We start from the raw sequence: 26773 nt of genomic DNA, 5'->3' as shown, positions 1-26773 counted from the left end.
ACGTTAAAAGAATGATAAATGGATACAAATATGGTAGTACTCCTCAACCTGTGCATATGCTAAACACAGATTAAATGGTTCTCAGAAAGGAGTTGACTCCGAACTAGTAAAGATGAAGCAGGAACAGTTTGATTGGTATCAATGGAAATGCGGAAATAAAAGTAGCCCCATAGGCATGTAGAGCCAGAGTATGTTTCTAGCTTATTTAAATTAGATTTAGTGATGATGTTCAATCTCTGACATTAACAGTGTAAACACTATTGCACTGTATCAAAACAACATGGGTCTTGTAAAAATTGGGTATCACTAGTGTTTCAGTTACAACCCATTGAAGAGAAGTGAAAATTTCACTAGGTCACAAGCTGCACTATGGCTGAACTTTTATAAAGGAGAAGGATTAGAGGATGCCAGGTGTAGTTATTTATTTGATTTCATGAAGCTACACCAAACTGACATTTTGCAGCCCTCCCAAGGTGACAATTAGGAAGTAACAGAATTAAGAGTTGCATGTGGAGCCTTCACTCTGCTCCCTATTGTGTATGCCTCATGATACAATCCAATTGCCTGGTCACATGCTATTTCACACATATGTATCATACAATTTATTGCCTTTGATACAAGGCAATTTTTGTTGTTGCTGCTGTTTATATTGTTTTCACTGGTGTTATGGTCCAGTATATACACTGATTTAGACTTTTTAAGTAAGTCCTCCCTCAGGTATGTATTTTAACAGTTAGCAGCTAATAGAGTTTCTGTGGCAGTTTGGGAGGATTTTTAAAAATTTCTTTCTTCCTTCTGTGTCTCTAGGAATAAGTACTAGGAAGAGAAGACAATGATGGCTCCTGCGGCGAAACTAGCAAGGACCCAAGCAGGAGAGGAGACAGAAGATGGTTGGATGTGGAAGCTACATGATGTGCCACATCCTTGAGTGGGTATCTGATGGAAGCGCCTATGCATGAAATGTTACCTGATATAGTTCAGGGCAGAGATGATCCAAAAAGATAAAAATAAGCAGCTGCAGACTAATGATAGAATTCAGACGGTGATCTGAAGATACAAAAACAGGAGAGAAGAGAAGAGGTTACAGACAACTCAATATTTGCTGACATCAGATCAACAAAAGAACCTGGAGGGAAAACTGCAAGAAGAGGAGGGTGATCCATGGCAGAATGTGACCACCAGACAAAACAGAGGAAGAGACTGGCTAGTGTAGGTGAAAAAAAAAAAAAAAGGTGAGTAATAAGTTTGGTGCATTGGAAAAAGAAGAGAAACAGGCAGATGGGGGTGGGAACAGGGGAGAAAAAAAAGGAAAAACAGTCCCTGCAGAAGAGACAATGAAGATAGCTAGGGACCAATTCTATGGAAAAAATGAGGATAATGCTGGCCGCCGCTTCTCACAACTCCCAATGGCCGTGAATCGCGAACCGCGGCCACTGGGAGCTGCAGGGAGCCGTGCCTGCAGACAGTCAACGTAAACAAAATGTCTCGCGGCCCTCCAGCAGATTACCCTGATGGGCCGTGTGCCCAAGGTTGCCGACCCTGGTCTAACCTCAGTAGTCAGCCTTTGAAACAAAATTATGAAAGAAAGAATAATTAAATCCATAGAGAAAAACAGAAGAAGGGTTTACCAAAGGTAAATTGTGCCAGATAATTTAATTTCCTTCTTTAAGCAAATAACTGACTTTAGTCAAGAGAAATGCAGTAGAACTAATACACAGACTTCAGAAAAGCATTTGACATAATGTCACCTGGGAAATCATTGGTTAAATTAGGGAAGATGGGGATCAGTACAAGCACTGTAAAGTGAATAAGGAACTGGCTAAAAGGGAGAATGCAACAGGTTGTGTGAAGGTGAATTATCAGACTGGAGGGAGGTTACTAGTGGAGTTCATCAAGGATCAGTCTTGGGACTGATCATCTTTAATATTTTTATTAAATGACCTTAGCACAAAAGTAGGAGTGTGCTAATGAAATCTGCTGATGATACAAAGTTGGGAGGCAATGTCAATACAGAGGAAAATCGATATATTATACAGGAAGATCTGGATGACAAAGACTGGAGTAACAGAAATGGGATGAAATTCAACAGTACAAAATGCAAAGTCATGCACACAGGGTCTCATAAGAATTTCTGCTACAAACTGGAGGGATCATCAGTTGGAACAGAGGAAGAGAGAGAGCTGGGTGTGTGGGTTGATCACAGGATGATTACAAGACACTACTGTGCTGTGGCTGTGAAAAAAAAAAAAAAAAAAAGCAAATGCGATCTAAGATGTAGCTGGTGAGGAATTTCCAGTAGAGATACAGTGGTTTAATCCTATTGTAAAAGGCACTGTTCAGAATTGTACACAGTATTCCAGCTGAGGTCTTGTCACTTGTGGTCAAAAAAGATTAATTCAAGCTCAAAACAGGTGCAGAGAAGAGCCACGAGAATCATATGGGGAATGAGGGCCCACCTTATGAGAGGAAATGGGGAAAGTTTGGCTTATTCAGCCTAGCAAAAAGGCGGCTGCGATGGGATAGGATTACTCTTTACAAGTACTTCAGGGGAATAAACTCCAGGGATGGTGAAGAGCACTTGCTACTCAAGGACGTTATCAGCACAAGAACAAATGGGTGTAAACTGGCCAAGAACAAATTCAGACTGGAAGGTTTCTAACTATCAGAGTGAGCTTCAAGAACAGCCTCCCAATAGGAGTTGGGGGTGGGAGGGAAGACAAACAACTTAATTAGCTTTGAGAGAGAGCTGGACAAATTTATGATTACGAGTATATGATGGAGGTGTCCATGATATTAGGGGGCAGTTCTCAGCAGTCCTGGGGTTCTCCTTCCAGTTATGGCTTATGTTCCTAAAGCTCATGCTTCATGGCTTCAACCGATCACCTGCAGGTGTCAGGAAGGGATTTCCCTCCCTATGTATTTTGTGTGGGATTTTCTTTGGTCTTCTTTTGCTGAAGCATCAGAAATAGTCACACCTGGAAATGGGACCCTGGCCAGGGTAGCCCAGTGATCTGAGGCGGCATCGAGCAACTCTCATACTTAGTTGGCTGATGCTTGTTCAGAGGCTCAGGGTCTAACTGATCTCCACATGTGAGGTCAGGAACCAATTTTCCCCCAACTCAGATTGGCTGATACTAAGGGGGTTTTTCCATCTTCCTTGGGAGCGTGTGGGTACAGCTCACTTGCCAGAATTATCTGAATACCTCTCTCAATCAATCCTCTGACACTGCGGAGGCCTCAGGCATTGGTGAACCTTGGTACCTCATATTTTCTGGCTGTAGCACATAATTGTTTAGTCTCCTGTGGGCTGTAATATTTTGGTCTAATTTCGGTTATTGGGTTTAGAGTGCATGTGTTGGCAGCCTGTGATATACAGGAGGTCAGAGTAGATGATGGTGGTCCCTTCTGGCCTTAAATTAGGCGACTAATAAATTTAGTCAGTATTCAGGTACCATAGTCCACACCCCACAAAACCAGCAGCACAGCCTTCCTCGGGTCCAATTCAACAGATGTGGCAGTGAACTACAAAGCTGAGCTACAAAATTAAGTGGCCTACAGAGGCCAGCAATTTTTTCACTTATCATTCTCTGTTCTACTACTCTATAGTGTGTAATAATATATAGTGTGTAACTCTTTATATATAAACTCTATGGTGTATAATATAAAAATACACAGCAGTTGTATCAAAATGTTTTATCACACTGAGAATTACACCTTGCTTCAAGTCATTAAACGGTATGCATATCTCCAATGTTGTGAAAAAGCTGTAAATTAATATGCCTCAGAAGTTGTTCACTTTGTGTAATTAGACTAGTTATGATTAGGGCTATCAATTAATAGCAGTTAACTCATGCAATTAACTAAAAAAATTAACACGATTAAAAAAATTTAGCACAATTAATAGTACGATTAAAGCTGCTGTTAAATAGAATACCAATTGAAATTTATTAAATATTTTTGGATGTTTTTCCACATTTTCAAATATATTGACTTTATTACAAACACAGAATACAAAGGGTACACTGCTCACTTTATATTATTTTTATTACAAATGTTTGCAATGTAAAAATGATAAAAGAAATAGTTTTTCAATTCACCTCATACAAGTACTGTAGTGCACTCTCTATCATGAAAGTGCAAATTACAAATGTAGATTTTTTTTTGTTACATAAATGCACTCAAAAACAAAATAATGTAAAATTTTAGAGCCCACAAGTCCACTCAGTCCTACTTCTTGTTCAGCCAATCACTAAGACAAACAACTTTGCTTATATTTACGAGAGATAATGCTGCCCATTTCTTATTTACAACGTCACCTGAGTCCGAGAACAGGTGTTCACATGGCACTTTTGTATCTGGCACATAAATACCTTACAATGCCGGCTATGCTAAACATTCATATGCCCCTTCATGCTTCAGCCACCATTCTAGAGGACATGCTTCCATGCTGACGACGCTCATTTAAAAAAATAATGCATTAATTAAATTTGTGACTGAACTCCTTGGGGGGGAATTGTATGTCCCCTGCTCTGTTTTACCCACATTTTCTGCCTTATATTTCATGTTATAGCAGTCTTGAATGATGACCCAGCACGTTGTTCATTTTAAGAACACTTTCACGGCAGATTTGACAAAACACAAAGAAGTTACCAATGTGACATTTCTAAAGATACAGCACTTGACCCAAGGTTGAAGAATCTGGAGTGCCTTCCAAATCTGAAAGGGACAAGATGTGGAGCATGCTTTCAAAAGTCTGAGAAGACCAACACTCTGATGTGGATACTACAGAACCTGAACCACCAAAAAAGAAAATCAACTGTCTGCTGGTGGCATCTGACTCAGACGATGAAAATGAACATGCGTCGGTCCGCTCTGCTTTGGATCATTATTGAGCAGAGCCCATTTTCAGCATTTAGCATGTCCTCTGCTGATTGAAGCATGAAAGGACATAAGAATCTTTAAAGCCTCTGGCATGTAAATATCTTGTGATGCCGACTACAACAGTACCATGCGAATGCCTGTTCTCACTTTCAAGTGACACTGTAAACAATAAGCGGGCAGCATTATCTCCCTCAAATGTGAATACACTTGTTTGTGTGAGCGATTGGCTGAACAAGAAGTAGGACTGAGTGGACTTGTAGGCTCTAAAGTATTACATTGTTTTGTTTTTGAATGCAATTATTTCTGTATTCCTATTTTTATTCTATATTTTTAAGTTCAATTTTCATGATAAAGAGATTGCACTACTGAACTTGTATGAGGTATTTTTACAGTGCAAATATTTGTAATCAAAAATAAATATAAAATGAGCACTATACACTTTGTTTTCTGTATTGTAATCAAAATCAATATATTTGAAAATGTAGAAAACATCACAAAATTTTAGATAAATTGTATTCTATTATTTTTTAACAGCACGATTTATCAAGATTAATTTTTTAATCGCTTGACAGCCCTAGTTAAGATTATACATGCAACCTTAGCTTTGTCATTTATTGACTTGACTTCTTAGCTGTGCAGCCTTAATATTCATGGATTTTTTTCTTTAAAGAAGTTAAGTTTCGTTTAATGAATAAAGTTTTAAAATGACTCATAACAGTTAAATTGAATCCAATTTTCACTACAACAGTGAAGAGACCTTCCTCAATGAATCTATGCAGAATTTCACTTTTCTACTCCAAGTCCTTTTGGCTCCTCAGGCTCTTAAGACATAGATAAGAAATAATTCTCCTGTTCTTGAGGACAAAGGGTTCGATGGAGGGAACACACACACACACACACCCACCCCCACCCCTTCCCTCCTCCCCACCTTACTCCCCAACTCTGTCCTGAAGAGTAAGTGAATCATTTTTTCCTCAAACTTTCCAAGCCCGCGGAATCTGAGCTTGAGGAATAAAAGTTAAGGAAAGTTATAAGCAACTGAAAACAAAGGATGCGAACTGAAATTCTTATACAACCCTCACCATTAGCAGTCACTGCCACTCTCATAACAGTAGTAACATTATAAGTTCAGCAGACACAATCACTACACATGGTGAAGGACAGTTTGGCCACAACTTCTCCAACATAGCTCAATAGTAGGGTAGTTATACTACTAAAATACAGCTGGTTCATGGGAAGAGTATTTACCTACTACAAATCCATATTTTGCAGCCTGAAATAAGATGATAAATTTGTTAGTCTCTAAGGTGCCACAAGGACTCGTCGTTGTTCTTGGACTTCAGTTTGAGTCAAGTTTATTTCTCCATTTGTAATAAATGTGAGCAGAAAGCCCAAGCAGAGAGACCAAGTTTAAGAGATGAAATGGGAGAGAAACATTTGCCAAAAGTGTGACAGTTTTCTGGGTTAACCAGAGTTCTAAACTGCTAAGATCAATAGAAGTAAGAAGCTACATACAAGACAGTTTGAGATGCTCATAAGATTATATTTGTCAACAGCTCAACATTTTCACAGTGCTTTAGAAACAGACATTTTTATGTGAATTCTATGTTGATGTGTCTGAACAGCTGTTAAATATACAGTAAGATCTAATGCTATATGCTAAGAAATGCATTTCTGTGTCAGGAAAAGGAAAACAATGGATTAAATCAGTAGGGAGAAAGATTCTTTATAAGTGCCTAAGGATCATGAGGTTTGTTTCCAAACAATGACTGCATGGGAAACTATGGGCCTATTTGTAACTTTTAGCTTTCAAAAGGGATTGATTCCTCTGTATAAAAAAGCAGGACTCCGAAGAGCACTGCCCAGCATGACAAGGATACTAAACGAAGCTAGCAATGAAGTGTTTTGCTAGACAAGTTCAGATAGTTGAACTTTGAGGTCTAGCAGTACAAATGTAAGTTGCATAGCAGTAGTCCACACAACACTTTGGGTCGTCACAAAACATGCATTAGAACCATTATCAATTACACAAAGAAAGCCTAGAAAGTTATTTCAATTACAGAAAATAAAGGTACAAATTACGAGACTAGACAGAACAGGTCCAGGCACAACCATCCTGACACAGCCCAAAACTGAAAATAAATCATACATCTAACTTGCAAATATTCAAAAGCCTATAAAATCAGAAGCATTCAAGGTATTAAAAGGTGAAATAGATATCTATGTCTTTAGTTTTATTATCTGCTTTTCAACTAAACAAAAGTGTACTTTTAAGAGACAACAGCTTCACAACATATAGGGTAGGTACGGCACCTGTGCTGTTAAATATCTTATATCTCAACATTTTCCTCATTTTAATGTTCCATTCAATAGAACTGTTATGTGGAAAAGCATTTCTCCAATAACAGGGGTAGTATACATTTTCCCTAACATTTATCATCTCTCTAATACCCCTGCCCCTCAGAGAGGCTACCATTGATTTTCATCCTCATCCTGTATGGTCAGCAGTAGTAGTGCAATGTCCATGTCAGCACTGAGGTAAACAGTGCCTCATTTTAAACAGTCAGTCCTGCACAGGCCAACCTCTCAACGAGGGAAAGCAGTTATAAAAGTGAAAGTCAATTTTTAAAAATCCACAGTTTTTCTATACAGGGCTTACCTCAAATGCTAATCATTAGGCCATATGGCTTCACATGTGGAACTGCATCAAAATGTTCACTACTCAAAACAGGATGGGCTTTGAGCTGTAGGCACTGCGCCCTAGAGAAAACAAGAAGTATAGGTAAGACTATTGATGACTATACAGATTCAAGCAAGAGTCTACACCAGTAGTGGGCACCTGCGGCCCGTCAGGGTAATCCACTGGTGGGCCACGATACAGTGTTTACATTGACTGTCCGCAGGCACGGCTGCCCACAGCTCCCAGTGGATCTGCCCACCACTGCTCTACACTATTATTGGCTGGTTGAATCTGAGCAGAAATCCTCAATTTAACCTGGCTCTGATGGTCAATACCAGAAAGCACCATTGTGATCATCTAGTCTAATCTCTTGAGTAACACAGGCCGTAGAGCTTCCCCAAAATAATTCCTATAGCATATCTTTTAAAATCAAAACTAGATGTTTTTCTAAAATTGTCAACAATGGAGAATTTACCACAACTCATGGTAAATTGTTCCAATGGTTAATTACTCTGATTTTAAAATCTGTGCTGTATTTCCTATATGAATCTGGATAGCTTCAACTTCCAGCCATTAGATTCTGTTATAGCTTTCTCTGCTACATTGAAGAGCCCATTATTAAATATTTGTTCCCCATGTCAATACTTATAGATTGTAACCAAGCCATCCCATAAGCTTCCCTTTGCTAAACTACATGGATTGAGCGCATTCAATCTACCACTATAACTAAGGCATGTTTTCTAGTCCTCTAATTGGTCTTGTGGCTCTTCTCTGAACCCTCTCCAATTTTTCAACATTCTTCTTGAATTGTGGGCACAAGAACTGGACACTGTATTCAAGAAGCAGTCACATCAGTACCAAATAGAGGTAAAACAGCCTCTATTCCTCCTCAGGATACCCCTGTTTATTCATCCAAGGCCTTACTAGCTCCCAGTGTGACACTGTAGCCAAGTTCTACAACACCCTTAAATCTTTTCTGAAGTCATTGCTTCCCAGGGTAGAGTCCCCCATCCTGTAATTATGGCCTATGTTCTTTGTCCCCAGAATGTATACATTTAGCCGTATTAAAAGCGTGTATTGTTTGCTTGCACCCCGGTTTACCAAGTGATCCGGGTCACTCTGCATCAGCAACCTGTCCTCTTCATTATTTACCATTCCCCCAATTTGGGTGTCATTGGCAAGCTGTCAGTGATGATTGTGTGTTTTCTTCCAGGTCATTGTTAAAAATGTTAAATAACCTAAGGCCAAGAACAGATCCCTGCATTACCGTACGGAGCACATATTTCTCTAATGATGATGGACTGTTTATAATTCCAGTGTTGTTGTAGCCATGTTGGTCCCACGATAGGAGAGAGAAAAAAGGTTCATCTCTTTCACCAAAAGAAGTTGGCCCCATGCAAGATATTATCTTACCCATCTTGTCTGACTCGTGTTACGTTTTACATTATTTTAGTTTTTTAATCAAAATGTCATGTGGTAACAAGTGAAACACCTTCTGGGAGTCTAAGCGTACAGGTCAGTGCTATCACCTTTATCAACCAAACTTGCAATCTCATTAAAAAATTATATATAAAGTTAGTTTGACAGGATCTATTTTATATAAACCCATATTGATTAACATTAATTATATTACTCTCCTTTAAATTCTTTACTAATCAAGACAGGTCCATTATCCTGCGGATGACTGATGTCAGATTGACAGGCCTATAATTACCCAGGTCATGCCCCTTTTGAAACACTGGCACATTAGTTTTCTTCCTGTCATCTGGAACTTCCCACTGTTCCAAAAGTTAGTGAAAGATCAACAAATAACAGTCCAGAAAGCTTCTCAGCCAGCTCTTTTAAAACTGTTGGACGCAAGTTCTCTGGGCCTGCTGATTTAAAAATGTCTATCTTCAGTAGCATGCAGTGTATTTGTAGCCATGTCGATCTCAGGATATTAGGGAGACAAGGTGGGTGAGATAATATCTTTTATTGGGCCAACTTCTGTTGGTGAGAGAGACAAGCTTTCGAAGCACAGAATAGCTCTGTGTAGCTCAAAAGCTCATCTCTCTCACCAACAGAAGTTGGTCCAAATATTACCCCCACCCTACCCTTGTCTCCCTAATATCTTTAGTAGCTGCTTTTTAACATCCTCCTCAGATATTCGTGGTATGGAAAGCGTGTTATGAGATTACATCATCTGTTTTTTCCCTAGTGCAGAAGTGTTCAATAAATATTTATGTCTTTTCTGTATCATTATTGATAATTCTACCATTTCCAGCTGGCAATGAACTAATACTGTTATTAGGCCTCTTTGTTCCTAATATACTTTAACCCCTTATTGTCCTTAATGTTGGCCATAGATTTCTCCTTCATAGAATACCAGGGTTGGAAGGGATCTCAGGAGGTCATCTAGTCCAACCCCCTGCTCAAAGCAGGACCAATCCCCAACTAAATCATTCCAGATAGGGCTTTGTCAAGCCTGACCTTGAAAACCTCTAAGGAAAAAGAGATTCCACTACCTCCCTAGGTAATCCATTCCAGTGCTTCACCACGCTCCTAGTGAAAAAGTTTTTCCTAACATCCAACCTAAACTTCCCCCACTGCAACTTGAGACCATTACTCCTTGTTCTGTCATCTGCTACCACTGAGAACAGTCTAGATCCATCCTCTTTGGAACCCCCCTCTTTGAAAGCAGCTATCAAATCGACCCTCATTTTTCTCTTCTGCAGACTAAACAATCCCAGTTCCCTCAGCCTCTCCATAAGTCATTAGGCTCCAGCCCCCTAATCATTTTTGTTGCCCTCCGCTGGATGTTTTCCAATTTTTTCACATCCTTCTTGTAGTGTGGGGCCCAAAACTGGACACAGTTCTCCAGATGAGGCCTCACCGCTGTTGAATAGAGGGGAATGATCACATCCCTCGATCTGCTGGCAATGCCCCTACTTATACAGCCCAAACTTATACAGGAACAAGGGCACGCTGTTGACTCACTTCCAGCTTCTCGTCCACTGTAACCCCTAGGTCCTTTTCTGCAGAACTGTTGCCGAGCCATTCGGTCCCTAGTCTGTAGCAGTGCATGGGATTCTTCCATCTGAAGTGCAGGACTCTGCACTTGTCCTTGTTGAACCTCATCAGATTTCTTTTGGCCCAATCCTCTAATTTGTCTACGGCCCTCTGTATCCTATCCCTACCCTCCAGCGTATCTACCACTCCTCCCAGTTTAGTGTCATCTGCAAACTTGCTGAGGGTGCGATCCACGCCATCCTCCAGATCATTAAGATACTGAACAAAAACAGGCCCAGGACCAACCCTTGGGGCACTCCGCTTGATACCGGCTGCCAACAAGACATGGAGCCACTGATCACTACCTGTTGAGCCTGACAATCTAGACAGCTTTCTATCCACCATATAGTCCATTCATCCAGCCCATACTTCTTTAACTTGCTGGAAAGAATACTGTGGGAGACGGTAACAAAAGCTTTGCTAAAGCCAAGGAATAACACATCCACTGCTTTCCCCTCATCCACAGAGCCAGTTATCTCATCATAGAAGGCAATTAGGTTAGTCAGGCATGACTTGCCTTTGGTGAATCCATGCTGACTGTTCCTAATTACTTTCCTCTCCTCTAAGTGCTTCAGAATTGATTCCCTGGGGACCTGCTCCATGATTTTTCCAGGGACTGAGGTGAGGCTGACTGGCCTGTAGTTCCCCGGATCCTCCTCCTTCCCTTTTTTAAAGATGGGCACTACATTAGCCTTTTTCCAATCTTTCGGGACCTCCCCCCGATCGCCATGAGTTTTCAAAGATAATGTGTCTCTTTGCTTCTCTTCCCAATTTTCTACAATTCCTAGCTTCTAATTTATATTCCCCTTTCTTCCATTTATTTTTATATTTATTTTATAGCTGCCTTCGCTCCCATTCTAAATCAAGGTTTTTGTTTTTTTAACCAATACAGACTTCTTCCTTGATTGTGAGGTGACTTTTTGGGCATCTAGTAAATTATTCACATTTTTCTGATTACATTCTTCCTCACAGCTGATGTGGCTTGTAACCGATTTCAGCTTTGTGCAATTGGCTCTTTTAAAGCACCTAGTGGTATAATTTACTGATTTGGACTTCACTCAGTTTGCACATTACAAATGTGATCAAGTTATGATCATTTCTACCCAAGATACCATTAAATTTTGGTTCTGTGATCAGTTCCCTTTTATCTGTCAAGACAAGGTCTAATATAGAATTCTCCAGTGTTGGTTGAGTTAGGCAATTGTCATCTATAATGTTTAGAAATTCCAAGGATGTTTTAGTACTGGCAGCATGAAACGTCCAGCATATGTCACTCAAATTGAAGTCCCCTGTGATCATGCAGCTTCCCCCTCACCCACACATGGAATTGTGGAAGTGCGGTTATCTTTAAATTTTACCAAAAAGGTAAGAAATAGTAAACACAAATGAAGAAAAGTATGACCAAGTGTTAGTCTGACCTGCTTGCTTCTTATTCAAATTTCCATTACTAAAATGTGACACTTGTGTACAAGTTCGTTAAAAAAATATTTTCCCAGTACATTTATCTGTAACTATCATTATTTCACTTACGATCCAAAAAACCAAGGCTTCCGCTCACTAGATTTACCAGTTGAAACAGCTCTTGCACTCTAATCTGGCAGATGGACCAATTATACTTGGCAATTTTTGGCACAATTCTCTTCCACATTCTATTCCTAACTTCAAATCTCTGCCTTAGAAGTGAGCAGATTTACCTTCATCGCCACCAAATATTATTTAAGGTACAGTGGTCACTCCAGAGTTACTGGGGAATGAAATAGGTTTACTATGTCCAATTGTGTTGGAGGCTTCCCTACTGGAGCAATTTGTAAGTCAGGAGCAAGTTTTCTTATGTGCTCGTTAGACTGAACCCAGATGTATGGATTGATGCAGAATGCTAGAAAACTGCTATAAACAGAATCCTAGATGGGAACTCATTAATGCTTTGAATAGCACTGAGTAACCTGTCAGATGCTACATGCAAGGCCCCACTTTGTAACTTACAAAGCATTGTAAAACAATGGACAGACTGTAGCTATCATGCAAATCTCTTCAGAATGGAGATACGGCTGACACCCAGCAAAATGCCAGGGCTCTAGTGGAATGGGCTTTTACAAACCTGGCTCTCTTAGACGACTCAAACACAAGAGGTAATCCAAATTACAGGATCGTGTCTGATGCCTTGGGATCTGAAGAATGATAGGGGAAGGGAAGAAAACTTCTCAAATTCATTAGAGAATTTTCCCTTGCTGCATTTTTAGGAAGTAGGAGATGGCTGAAAGACAAGCATACATTCTGCTTCACATGGAATAAGGAAGAAACTTTAGGAATGAGAATAAGGGACCGATCTAATCACAAGGCTGTGGGGAGAGAAAGGAAAACCTACAGGAAAAGGTTGTAATCTCCCTCCATTTCCATGGGCAAAGTGTTTGGCACTTGGAAACCTACTTTCCAAGAATCTGACAATCCACTCTGGCTAGATATTCATATGGCAGGACAGTGAGATCTTTTGCAGAGTTTTAATTAAAAGTCTAAGAAAAAATTGGCCTTTTAAACTACAGGCTCAATCCCAGTTCCTGTTACTGGAGAACACTAAGTACCTAGAAGAAATCCTACTTAATCCTTTCTGTAAACATACTGTTTTCTTTAATAGATTTTAGATGGAAAAACTGGATTTCCACAGTGTTCAAGGCTGGACATTATCTATTTCTTCAGTTCCAGTTGGGCTACTCGCAAGAAGTTTTGAAGTAGGGGGAAAGCTAGTGAGACAGATCACGGCAACTAGTGAAAGCTACTAACTATAACCACAACAAGTTTTAACTTTAAAGTCTTTTGATTGTGTGGAGCAGCTGGTAGTCTTCCCAGCATTGGACCAAGCACCTGACAGAACTGAGGACTGTCCTAGTTGAACATGTTTGTATCTCAGCAGACTTGTTTGTGTTCAGAACGTATGCCAGATCGTCTGCTTTTTGATCACTGCCTCTAACCAGGTTTGCCTTTATTTACTTTCTAAACTCTGGGTGCTTAGTTGCCTATTCCTTAAATTAAACAAAGACAGACTCATTGATTAGCAAGTTACTTCAGGCTCATTTATATACACCCGACCACTGATGCAGTTGTTTGTTATTAGGACTGCCATGGGATACAATGAAATTCAAGAACAGAACTGAACAACTAATTCTAAGAAAAAAAATTGTGTCTTGTTGAAGAGGCAATTGCCCCTATACAGCTGCTGATAGGAGACCAAAGACATCTGTGCAGTGATGCACTGGTAGTTACTTATTGCCTAGTCCAGCTCTTTCAATGATAAGCTTTACTGCATTCTGAAAATACTATAAAACCAAGTCATGGATTTCCTAACTTATTGGAAACTGCTCTGCTTCCACAGCCATGGTTAAACCATGGGGAGAAGAGGAAAGTTGAGCACAAGGAACAATATCTAAACAAGAGGTCAGTCCTATCTAAACTGGTATTTCCCTTGCTACTGGCCAGAGATTTAAACAAAGCTGCTTCAAAACACACACACATTTCCATTCGTTTTTAAAATGGAGTCCAGCGATACCTAAATCATCAATTCCTTAAAAACACCCAAATCACAGAATGACTAGAAATGAGCAGGAAAGGGATCTAGCCTGTTACCAATGTTATATATATAGTTCAATCAATCACTTTCACCCACCCACATTTATTTTTCCATATTCTCAGGCAGAATCAAAGCAAGACACTGGAAAAGGAAATGCAGCCTTAAAAGGTTCCCCTCCCCCCACCCCATTGTTGTTTAGTCTCATGCATCTCTACATGAATTTTCCTCTTCCCGTTTTTATAAAGGTACAGGGCATCAAGACTGGGGTTCTCTTCACCCTGGCCCCCAAAACAGCAAGCAAGAGAAGCTTAAGCTCAGAAGAAAATAAACAAAAATCAAATCCTTAACTGACAGTTTCTTAAACAGCATATTATCCTTCCATCTCCTGGTTCCTCCTTGCTTTTTGACCCTAAGGCACAGCTATGCAGGTACCACCTCCTTTTCTATACTCAAGAATCCTCCTCCTTACATTCAACTGGTTTATTTTTATTATCCGGCTTTAATAGTCCTAGTAAACCTACTCCCCCTCTACCTTAGTATGAGCATTACAAACTATTCTTTTTTTAATTACATCTTTGTAATGCTCTTTCCTTCTTCCCCTCCAAAAAAAATTACATTTTCCATACACGCACAAAAGCTCTTTTCAGCCAGGCCAAAACCACAAGTTCAGAGAAGAGCCAAAAATATAAACATTTTCAAAAGGTGAGCTTCAGATGAAATTTAACTTTAAACCCCATTTTCTGATTTTTAGCAAATCACCCAAAGACTATCCTGAGATCAGATGCAGCACATAAAGCTTCATGAAAGTCTGTTTCTTTTAGGAGGGGGAGGAATAAGTTGAAGAGGCAGGACTTAAGTGTGAAGCTTGCTTCAACTATACCTATTGCTATCAACACTCCATAACTGTACCAACTTACTTGTCTACTCTTTCTGCAGCAGCTCATTGCCCATCAGTGCCAATAACAGAAAGCTGGAGCCTACGTAATGGAATTCTCTCTTTAAAACGTCAAAATCCAGCCTCTGAAAGGCCTCTAAAATTTGAGCTATCTTGAGGGAGTGTTGTTTCTTTAGCTGGCTGGCTAGGTATGGGGCTTTCCATACATTCTTTAAGGTATTTGACCACTATCAAGAAAATTTTGGCAAGAACTTGTAGTAAGTAGTGTGGTGCTAAGCATGAGTCCTAGAAGAGAATACTGAAAAAGACTCTCAAATTTTTAGAAGTTAGAAAAACAAGGTAAAGAAATTATAGAGTATCATTCAGATATTGCCTTTTATATTTTGATGGGATACTCTATTTCATACCAGTAAAGCAGTGTTTAGATCTTTACAGCAGAGTAATGATTTAGGCAAGGAGGAAGATCCAAATATCCTTGGGACACTTGCAATTACCCATTCACTCTGTTTTCTAGTTTGCAAGCATTTCAACCTGGCCCCAAATAGAAAATAGTGTTTAAGACATGCATCAGAACCGAAGTTCAGACCTAGAGTAAAATCAAAGCTTCTGCTTCCCTGGATCATATAATTATTATTATTTGTACTGCATTAATGCCTAGAGCCAAGCCCCAACCACGATCAGAAAATCATTGCATTAAGCACCATGCATACAATGAAGAGACACTCCCTGTCCCAAAACGTTTACAAAAGTGCATCACAGTTACCTTGGGGCAGTCTGTCCCATTCTTTAGCCACTGTGGACTATCTACTACAATATGTTTAAGAAGAGTGGTTCTCTAAGTTATCCGCTCAAGGACGGGTACAACTACTTTATGTCTTTCAGAAACAAAGTTGTCCTATGCTAGATTAATTCAGAGAGCTGTTCTAATTCAGACAGCTGTTCTGAATAGCTAGAGGTTTTTTAAGGCTGTATTTTATTTGAAGAGAATGTCCAAAGATGCCTCAAAAATGAGACATTGATGGAATTTTTTTTTGTATTATTTAAAAAAAAAGAAAAAACAAACCTTTTCTGGAACCTTTGTAGTTTTACTAACATTCCCTCAAATTACAAAATTTCCCTCAAGGCATAAATGTATGCATGTACACACGAGGAGTTTTTACTGAGCTTACATTAAGGCAACATCTCTTTTCCTGTCAATAAGTTCTACATAAACCCTCTGAGAAGGGACTGAAATTATCCTGGTGCATCAAGTTTGAACAAGAAAGTTTTAGGGACAGAAACCACTTTCAGAAACATGCTTTAGTTTATACAATTTGACCTTCTTTGGAGCATTAGGAGTACAACAGGAACAGGCATCAGGTAAAGGAAACTTTTCTGCTAACATTTTTTGTGACTTGTATTATTCTTCATCTGTTTAGGATAAGATTTTGGGAAGGATTTGCCTCTATACTGAGAGGTCATCTGTGCAAACATCTGGCTAAAATTCTACATTTGTCGAATGTTGGCCCGGGGGTGCCAACTCTTGACTTATTTGCCAGTTTTAAACAGTAAACATCAATCGAAACTGAAGCCAAAATGGGTTCAAATTTTGTCTTTGGAGAATCATGTGGTTTATTAGTACCACAAGTACTTCTTTCTCAGCAGTGCATGCGGGAGGTGCCACCACCCCAGCCACCAAATGAGGCAGTTGTTACTCTGTGCAGTACATTAGGTGTCCTTGTCACACACAGGGAAGAGGACCCCATTAGGAAGTAAAGTCAATAGCTGACTTAACACAGTATGCATGTGCCCTCTAGCAGTACTAGATATTGTAAGGCTACAAAGCCTCAATTAGCATATTTAAAATTACTGAGCATAAGAAGCAGAGTGGTGACTAGGAGTCAGTAAAATAATCATGTAACCAAGAGTGATGCCAAAAGACCATGAGCACCAGCTGATTAGAATATATACTTGAGTGGCAAACCAACTGCCCAGGTTTTAGCATATATGTTAAGCTGAAACACAGACTTAATTAAAAGATCATGAAAATTTTCTTATAACAGATTCCTTCAATATCAGGTCGCAGGTAGTGCTGGGTGGGAAACTGGTTAATCCTGTCTTTATTTTAACTGACATTTGTGGGTTTTTTTAAAACCGTCCCTGAAAAGACCACAAATGCCTTTACTCATCATTTTCTGCCATATCCAGAAGTATGGTTTGTGCTAATGCATATATTTGCCTTAAAACCAAAGGAATTAAAAGCTAAGGAAAGAACACAATTCCAAGCTATGCCTGCTACTACAGATACAGTCTGCTCATGGGCAGTAGTACAGTGAGTAAATGTAGAGATAACAGAGAAACACATCAGAAGAAAAGGATAGACTTCCAGCAATTTAAAGCAAAAGTGCAACTTAGGATGCTAGGTGTTTTAGCTTAGATAGTGATTGGCTGAATGTTAGACACTTTCTTTAGCAAATAAATTTAAAAGCTTTATTTTTAGAAGTTAAACCCATTATGTGAATCCCCCTTGCAATCTTAAAGTGACATTGGTTATAGTAGTCTCCCTCAGTTAATTTTTTTTCTGTATTGCCTCCCATAATGCTATTATGGACTGTCCATCTATCATAGTCCCTTTGGCCAACAATTCTTTCACACATTCTTTGCTGTTTCCCCTCCCCAGTAGTTTAGAAACTGTTTTTCTATGAAGAGCTGAGGGGACCAGCTCAACAGAATGACAGTGACTGTATCATGAAAGAAGTGTGCATGACAACACCTCCCCTCTGCCCAGGAGTGATGCATTGATCTTTTTTAAAAAAATTAAAGTTACCACTTATATGCTCAGGGAATTGTGAGTGCTATACTAAAAATAGAGGTGCATATGTAACTCCTTCCACTGTGCCAAGATTAGGTTTATATAGCATATGGGTAAGGATGATTCCTGTAAATAGCACAGTGTATATGATATTGGACCCCCAAAAAAACTTGCCACTGCAACGCAAAATGAATGTTTGAGATGCATGTTGGAGAAACTGTCTATGTATAAAAACAGTAGAGCGTTAGGATTGAATAGCATGTTCAACTTCTACTACTTGCCAAGTACCTCCCTTAATTAGGAAACATTAAAAGCAGGAAGCTCAAATAGGAGCATTAGCCAAGAAAGTCATAAGACACATTAATTTGAAGTTTTTTTTCCATAGTACTGGATTATAGCTTCTCATAGAATTTTGTTTCAGGATCTGATGAAATAGGATTCTGAGAGAAACTCAACACTACCTTGTAGAAGTTCCCATCACACACTGACCTCTAGTGTAGTAAATAAAACTTGAGACATCATGAATCGTTTCAAAGCTTTAGGAAACGTTTAGTAAGTTATTTCCACCATGATCTGCCTTTCAGACAATAAAAAGAGACTGAGGTCAGATGGATCTCATAGCGATTACTCACATTTTAAAAAAACTGGAGAGAAAAAAATATCAAAATAAACTATAAGATTTGAAATGCTTTAATGATTTAAACTGCTGCTGTGTTTATATAATGCACTCCACATCAAAGCCGCACTGGGCTACTTTCAACGCCAACTTTATTTATTTTTAACTCCTACAGATTCTGTGAAGTACAGCAGGCTTACTTAACTTTGTAAAACAGTTAAATAAAATCATCAAAAGCCAGATTGGGATGGTCAAACACCACTGAGTCCAGTAATTTCACAATGGAGTCTACAAAATAAAAACAAACAAGTCTGCACGTTATAGCCAATATTTGGAACAGAAGAACTTTTTGTTAGGAATGAGGGGACCACCTAGGATATCACCCCACTTTCTTCAAACTTAAAGAGAGACAAGGCTCCATGCAGAAGCATTCCATGCCCACACGAGTCAGTAAGGGTGCTGTGACTCTTCTTAGGGACTGAGTGCAGACCTATTTTTGAGGATGCCAAGAAGTTTGTTTTGAAGCTGTTTTTGAACCCATGACTGATTTTTTAAAATTAGTATTTAGTTTGAAGATACAAACCTGCTTTGGGATGCTTCAGAAGGAGTGCCCAACACTCACTGGGCACAATGGAATCTGGATTTTGTCCTGTGAGGCTGGTTTTGTTTTAAATACATTTCAGTTTTCAGTAGATGTCCTTTATCATAACAGTAACAAGTTGAAAACAAGTCCAATAGGATGGTCCTAAGATTCAATGGCTGTGCTGAATCCATGATTACTCACCTTCATATTTATTTTGTGGGAGTTCCGTAAGACACTGGCCCTAAGATTACAGATACTGTGGGCACAGCTACACGAGAGAGTTTGCAGCGGTGCTGCTGTAAGTTGTCTAATGTAGCTGCTCTAAGCCAACAGGAGAGAGCTCTCCCATCCGCTTAACTACTCCAGCCCCCATGAGTGGCAGAAGCTCTGTTGGCAGGAGAAGCTCTTCCACAGATAATAGTGCTGTCCACACCAGCGCTTATGTTGGTGTAATTTATATTGCTCAGATGAGCAACATAAATTACGCCAACATAAGCTATAGTGGTAGACGTAGCCTGAATCCCATAAGACATATTGGTTTCTAGCTTTGATTTGGTTCTCAGCCCTCCCTTTAAAGTAGGGAAGTTATTCAGGAACTGCTTCTGAATCGAGTGACCTTTTCAAAAGTGTTTAAGTGTTCAGATTTCCTTGCTCACTTCCTCTGGAATTCATGGACACGCACAGCTATGTTTTGGCCAAGTGCTTTGTCTACTCTGGAGAGTAGAAGCACTTATAAACTCAGCTATCACGTCCCAAGCAGTTATTTAACTTTTAGTCAAAGTTCCTTATTCCCCCATTCTTACCACAAGAAGCTGTGCAATTTTAATGTTGTGCACACGTTCTCAATTAAGATTTACAAAAGAATGCTAAATTGTCAACAAGCAATGCTAAATTCGCTTAAAGAGAGAACCTTAACTGCCAAAAAGCCATTGCAGTTTCTCAGTACAGTAGAACCTCAGAGTTACAAACTGACCAGTTTACCACACACCTCATTTGGAACTGCAAGTACACAATCAGGAAGCAGCAGATACACACACAAAAAAGCAAGCAACAATACTGTGTTAAACGTAAACTACTAAAAAAATAAAGGAAAAGCAGCATTTTTCTTCTGCATAGTAAAGTTTCAAAGCTGTATGAAGCCAACATTCAGTTGCAAATTTTTGAAACCACCACAACTTTGTTTTGTTCAGTTACAAACAGTCTCCATTCCCGAGGTGTTTGTAATTCGGAGATTCTACTGTAGTCAGAAAAAAATATTTCAAGATTCCAAAAGATGGTCCTTAACAGGGACTTAAATAAATACCTGGGCAAAATTCAACATGCTCTCAGTTTCAAGCAGTCAAGCAGTTCACACTGACTATAGACTGTGTAGAATAGTGATGGGCTGGGAACGGCGAACCGTGGCCACTGGGAGCTGCGGGCGGCTGTTCCTGTGGACGGTCAATGTAAATGAACTGTCTCGTGGCCCGCCAGCAGATTACCCTGACAGGCCGCATACAGCCTGCAGGTTGCCCAATACTGGTCTAGAAGTATAGCTCCTCTAATGTTGGGTACCCAGTGTTAGACATGTAAAACCTGCCCTTCTAGTGGCAGTGAGCATAGGTAAGTCAAACTCAGCAGTTCTTTTCAAAAAAATATGTAGTCAAGTGTCTAAAGCTGGGCACCCAAAATTTGAGGTTACTTCTAAAACTCTATGCCCAAAAGGAAATAGTTGGAAGACAAAAATCTCATCATTGCTGAAGAATATGGGTACAGTATGAAATTATGTATAGCTTATGCCAGATACACTAATTCACATAGGGGCCTAAAACCAAAACCAAGAATCTGAGCAGTCCCAAACCAGACCTCAAATATAACTGATTTTGCAGGACTCTGCATTTTGATCAAAGCTGGCTGCCTGGTCTGCTACATCCCCAAAACAGGCAGTGTTCCAGACACACACGAGTGAAAAAAGTCCATCCCTCCTGCTCCTCCTCACCAAATAACCTGTAGTCTGGGAGAAAGAGTATTGAGCTGGAAGCCAGAACACCAAGTTCAAATCTCACTTCTACCAATTGTTATTTCTTTCCATGTGCTTCACAGCCCTTCATTAATATCTAAGTCTCACACTCCAATTGTAGTATGTAGTCAAGTATTCCCACCCCAGTTTTACAAAATGGAATGCAGGTTGCACAAGGTTACTTCAGGCAGAGTTGTGAATAGAATCCAGATGTCTAATATGGCAGACTCAGGTTTTATCCAGACCACCACATTTCATTTCTGATTTGAGTGTGCCAAATATATGTCCTTTATTATCCTATGGATAACCAGTACCCCACCCACAGTTAGGGACACCACTTAGGGGTCCTGATAGCTAATATTCTACTTTTGTTTAGCAAACAGTTATGCAACCTACTGACAAAGTGTTTAAGCAAGGACATCTCTGGGGCTCCACACAGCTGAGAGGAACTGTTCCTGTAGCTCAAGTGGTTTAGGTCTATGCAGGGATTTGAAGGCCCAAGGCGTTTATACTTTGCTGATGATCCATGTGGGAGATCCTTATGGTTGCATTTGCATTTCCATTTTTTTTAAATGGTATATTTAATTGACAGGGAGAAAAATCCTTTGGATGCATATGTATAATTATATTCCATCACTAATGATCCAGCCAGCAGACCAAATTCGGTGAATAATCCTGGTCGCATGCCACCTGAGGCACGTTGCACAAGAAGAAGAATGGTATAATGTGAAGCAAAAGCCAGGTGCTTCACATTGCAGTCATTTATTACATATTTTGATTGTTGGTATCAGAGTCACCGGTTCGAAGGGCGAGAGGTATATTCCAAACTTTGTAACTAAGGTTGAGTCTCTAATTACAACTTAACCTGAAAAACCTGCTATGTAAGAATCCGCACAATAATGCATTTGTTTCCAGAAGATTTATATTTGTGTAAACATACTAGATTGATGCTATTTTAGAAAAAAACTAAACAAAAGAACTATTCATTATTAGATGTTTCAAAAAGTTAAGAGTACAAAAAGTATTTTAAGTGTTAGCTTGAAAATTTATGACAGACTTTTTGAAGAACAATGGTCTACAATTTATTCTAGTTAAAAATTAGACTAACATATGTCTACCCTTCAAAAAAGTATATTACCTATAACATTTCTAGTCTTTTCTGAAATCATAAGTTTTTTGCTTTTGATTTTAAAAGATAAAAAGACATTTTTCCTGGGAAATGGGAAAAACAGATGGATGAGATAGGTCAACTATTCTTACAGCCAGCGTACAAACATTAAGAAAATTGACATGGGAATATTAGACACAAGTTGCTCAATTTATCCTCCTTTGCTCCCCCCCCCCACTACCTCCCCTCTAGGAGGAATGCAACAACAAACAACAACAAAATCACATAAAAAGGGCATGTAGAATACACCAGCTTTTCTCTAAGCTTTGTGCTCAAAGCCTTATGCTTAATATGATTTTAGCCACAACAAACATGGCTCAGAATACATTGTGTATCTTGTTAGTGACTAATCATATAACTCCAGTGCAGGATTTCTAAGCAGGATTTCATATTTTGCCACTGATAGCATGATGCATTGTATATATTATAGTGTAGAGTTGTCAGTAAATAGAATATATTGACCTAGTTTAATTTAATTAGTAATCCAATTCCATATAAAGGATTTGTTACAGACACAAGAGTCTGTCCTATCAGCTACCTTGATTAAAAAGCAGTGGTCCTTAACATAAACAGGCCTGTCACTGATTAGATCACTGTCTGTACGCACTGTAATCCAATAAACAAGATTCCTACAGGAGTGTCAGAAGTTAATTGTGTATTCTTGGTCAGAAGTACACAGTTTACTTGTGAAACAATGAATTTAATTTTATGTTCTATGGAGGTCCTCAAACCAGCTTGGCATCCTTGAGTATTAGGCCTGGTCTACATCATGATCAGTGGAACTACAGCCAGAGGGCCAACGTTCCCTGGAGGGACTGTTATTGACAAGACAAGAGTGAAACAGTGAAGGTGGGAGTTTGGCTGAGTGTCTTCAAGCCTCATAGACAGAGCAGTGCACAGGGATTAATAAAGCTCTACTTGTTCAAGTTAACAGCATTCAGCATCACTCTTTGTGAGTGAAACATGGTGGCAATCTATGTTCCCTATAAGTTGCGCTGCCACGCTGCAGGCTCTCAAGGGCCGCGCAGGCAGACAGGGAGTGGCGCCCCCTCCCCCAGCCCAGGCCTTCTGGAGCTCCCGGGGAGAAGAGCCCCTCCCTCAGCCTGGCCCAGGCCTGCCGCAGCCAGGAGAGGGCTGGGGGAAGCCCTCTCTCCCCACCGTAGCTCCAGGGAAGCCTGCACCCCAAACCCCTCATCCCCGACCCCACCCCAGAGCCTGCACCCTCCCACATCCCAACCCTCTGCCCCAGCCCTGAGCCCCCAACTGCACCCCAAATCCTGCACCCCCAGCCCTCACCCCCCTGCTCCCCAACGCTCTACCCCAGCCCATATTGGTGCACATAACAAAATTCATTCTGCACATGGAGGTAAAAAATTAGAGGGAACACTGGTGGCAATGTCTGAGTTGTGAGCTCTCTGCAGTGCAGCAGCTGGAAGCATGAGCCATGGAACTCTGTCTGAAGCTCTTCAGAGGTCTGGATCTTGCAGACACAAACCTAGCCCAGCAATGGACCAGGTGGAAGGAGGCATTTGATCTGCACAGAGACCTGGCCCCCTAAGAGGACAACAGCAACAGGAAAATAAAATTGTTACTTTACCTTAATTACTCCTGGGGGAATTCTGCACCAAAATATTAAAAATTCTTTGCATAATATTTTAAAATTCTGCATATTTTCTCAAAACACCACAATATAATCATACCAGTTTCAATTATTTTTGGTAATTTATTTCAAAATACTTGTCAGCAAGTATGTTTGTAACAATACAGACAACAAGAGAGATTCAGAAAATATTTTTTGACAAATAGATTCCTTACTAGCATATTAATACAAAATTCTGAATAATAATTCATTTAAACTACAGTACAGAACCGTATATCCCACATCCCTCAGAAGCAGTGCAAAGGCTTGGGGTAGTCAGGGGTAACAGAGGAGCTGAAAGAGAGGGAAGTAATTGCAGGAAAGGAGCCTGAGTGTGAACTTGAACGGTTGTTGGGTATGGGTGGGAAAAGTATGGAACAGGGTTGTTGGGGTTTTGTTGTTGGTTTTTTTTGGGGGGGGGGAGGGTAGGGGTTGTTAGGGAGCTTTCCCCATGCAGACCTTGGCTGACACCTAGCCTCTCCCATTCAGTCAGGCATATCTGCTCCTGTTCACGTGTCCTATCCCCTCCCGACACCCCTCCTCCATCTCCATGTGTCCCTGCACCCCTTCCCCATGGGTCTCTGTGCCCTACTCAGTCACCCCCTCCCCTCCCTGTGGCCCTGCACCTCCACCTGCATTCAGCCCCTGCCCCAGTCTGTCCTCTCCCACTAGCTCTCATGAGCCCATCTGTGATTCCCTAGCTGTCCCACGCTGTCTGTCTCCCCATAGCCACTGCCTCCTGACCTGGCCCGACAGGCACTGTGAAGAAGGCACTGCAGGCTCTCTCTCTTCTTTGCTGGCCAGGAGCTGCTGCTCTGTTCTATCACCACAGCACCCTCTTGTGGGGAAAAAGGCGGAACTGCAGCAACTTTCCAGCCAAAGTTCTTTCTGCTGGGAGAGGCTGCTTTGTTTAGCACCATAGTGCCCTCTGTTGGGCAAAAGGAGGAACTGCAGCAACTTTCCAGCAGAAGCTATTCTCTGCGCCAAAAAAATAAAAATATGCACAGCTCATTAATTATGTGCACATCCAGTGGTGCAGAATTCCCCCAGGAGTAAACTTAATGGGGAACAAGGCAAACAGATCTGCACCACTCTGAAGCTCACCAGTGCCTCAAGACTCTCAGCAGTTGTGAGAGCCCTTGGGACTTATTGCACTCCAGGGCAGAACGAAACTGTGGAGCCACACAGGTTTTTTCACTTGAGACCAATCTGAAGGGGAAGGGACGGGATAGACCTCTATGATTCTGCCTTACGCATGCTGGCTGTTACATGCAATTTCAGGGACCTGACAGACTCCCTGATTTGGGACAGGAAAGTGTGTGGCACCTGAAATCAAACACCTGCAGGAGTGGCTGCTCCAGGAAAGCAATCTTACATTAGACAGATGCTTACATGTGGTGCGTACAGGAGAAGTATCAGAGAACGGATGAAAGCCCTAGGAGACACAACACACTCAGACATCACACATGCAATGAGAACAGCAAAGGAGAGCAGGCCAGAGACCCATACCCATAGTGAATCGCATTTACTGTGGGAGACATCATGAGCAGATAAAGGAGACGTGCCCTGACCTAGGACAGCATTGAAAAGGAATGAGGCAAGATGAACCATTTCAGCAGTGTGTGCAAGAGCAGAGGAAGGTGTCAGAAAGATTCAAGCAAATTTGTACAAAAGGAAGACACTCTACATCAGACAGTGGTGATGACATCTTGACTCTCTCCTTGAGTATGAGAGCATATCAAGTCAGGTTGTCAGTACAGGAAAGCAATAAGGGACAATACCAACCTTTATGCCAACAACAATGTTAATAGGGAAACACCCTGTGAGATTTCAGCTGGAGAGTGGGGCCTCCTGCAATGTGATTCTTTGGGTGTGTTAGAATCTACTTCATCCCATTACAAAGAGGAGAAGCAATCCAATAATGTACAAGAGTACATTAACAGTAACAATGCAGTCTGTAAGAAAATGTGACTTCATAGTAACTAATCTGAAAAATAACAGCTGGTACCAACTGAAGTTTGTAGCGGTGGATAGTATTCCCTCTTGTAGAAATACTGCAATACGAGTCATGGATCTGATCAGATCAACACCGGGGAAGCAGAATTTTACAGCTGCAGTGCAAGAAGCAGGACTGACATGGACAATGGAGACAATTATAAAAGCATATGGGGATGTTTTCAAAGGTGACAGGATTCCTCGAAGAAAAGCTACAACTGGAAATAGACCCCACAGTGGAACCTGAAGAGAGTGATACTGGAAGGGTGGCCAGCAGACAAAAGCCAAGTAGTGGTAGGAGAAAATTAAAGATGAACTGAATGTGCAGGATGAAGTCATATTAGAAGACACTGAGCTGTTGTCCCTGACTCTTTATGTGAAGATGTCATGCAAAACACCACACACAAAAACAAAAAACACCTCTCCTCCCTTCCCCACACCACACACAGGTGCACCTCACACCTGGGCATTGACAGCTGTCTTAGATGGGCTCACAAGTGTGTTTACCAGGCCAGGAAGGAATATAGAACTCAGCTCCTTGATAAAAGAGCGTGACTCCTGCCAGTCATGTGATAACCGCCAGAAGAATGATTGTTACTGCATGAACTGCACATCCGGACATGGGGAAAGGTGGGAGAACACCTACCTACCTTCAAGAAAAGCAATATCTGACTACAGTGGATTATGATTCACATTTTTGGGAGGTCAGCCAAGGACCACTGGCCCTAGAGACAGGCACTCTTGTGAGGATCCTGCCATTAGAGAAATACCATAAGACATTAACTAATGAGTCATGAGGGGTGCAGTGTCACCGAGCTCATACAATGTCTACACAATAGGGACAAGTGATCCAAAGGAACAGGAGGCATTTGTGAGCCAGAAGACAACACCGAGAGAGCACACAGAGGACATCACA

General features: G+C 40.6%; 1 protein-coding gene across 8 annotated transcripts in view; it reads right to left on the bottom strand.

Annotated features, from left to right (window-relative positions):
• The window catches only part of SVIL (supervillin), a 236771-nt gene that overhangs the window by 147910 nt on the left and 62088 nt on the right, over positions 1–26773 (bottom strand). Inside the window, exon 2 of one of the 8 annotated variants that reach the window (XM_074946168.1) lies at positions 7541–7641. The exons of the other annotated variants lie outside the window; for them this stretch is intronic. The gene's annotated coding sequence lies outside the window, so the exon portion shown is untranslated. The remainder of the gene's footprint in view (positions 1–7540; positions 7642–26773) is intronic. 8 annotated transcript variants of the gene reach the window in all.

Source organism: Natator depressus, chromosome 2 (assembly GCF_965152275.1).
Source record: "Natator depressus isolate rNatDep1 chromosome 2, rNatDep2.hap1, whole genome shotgun sequence".
Taxonomy (NCBI): Eukaryota; Metazoa; Chordata; order Testudines; family Cheloniidae; genus Natator; species Natator depressus.
The sequence above is the reverse complement of the archived record's forward strand: the minus strand, read 5'-3'. Positions and strand labels throughout refer to the sequence as shown.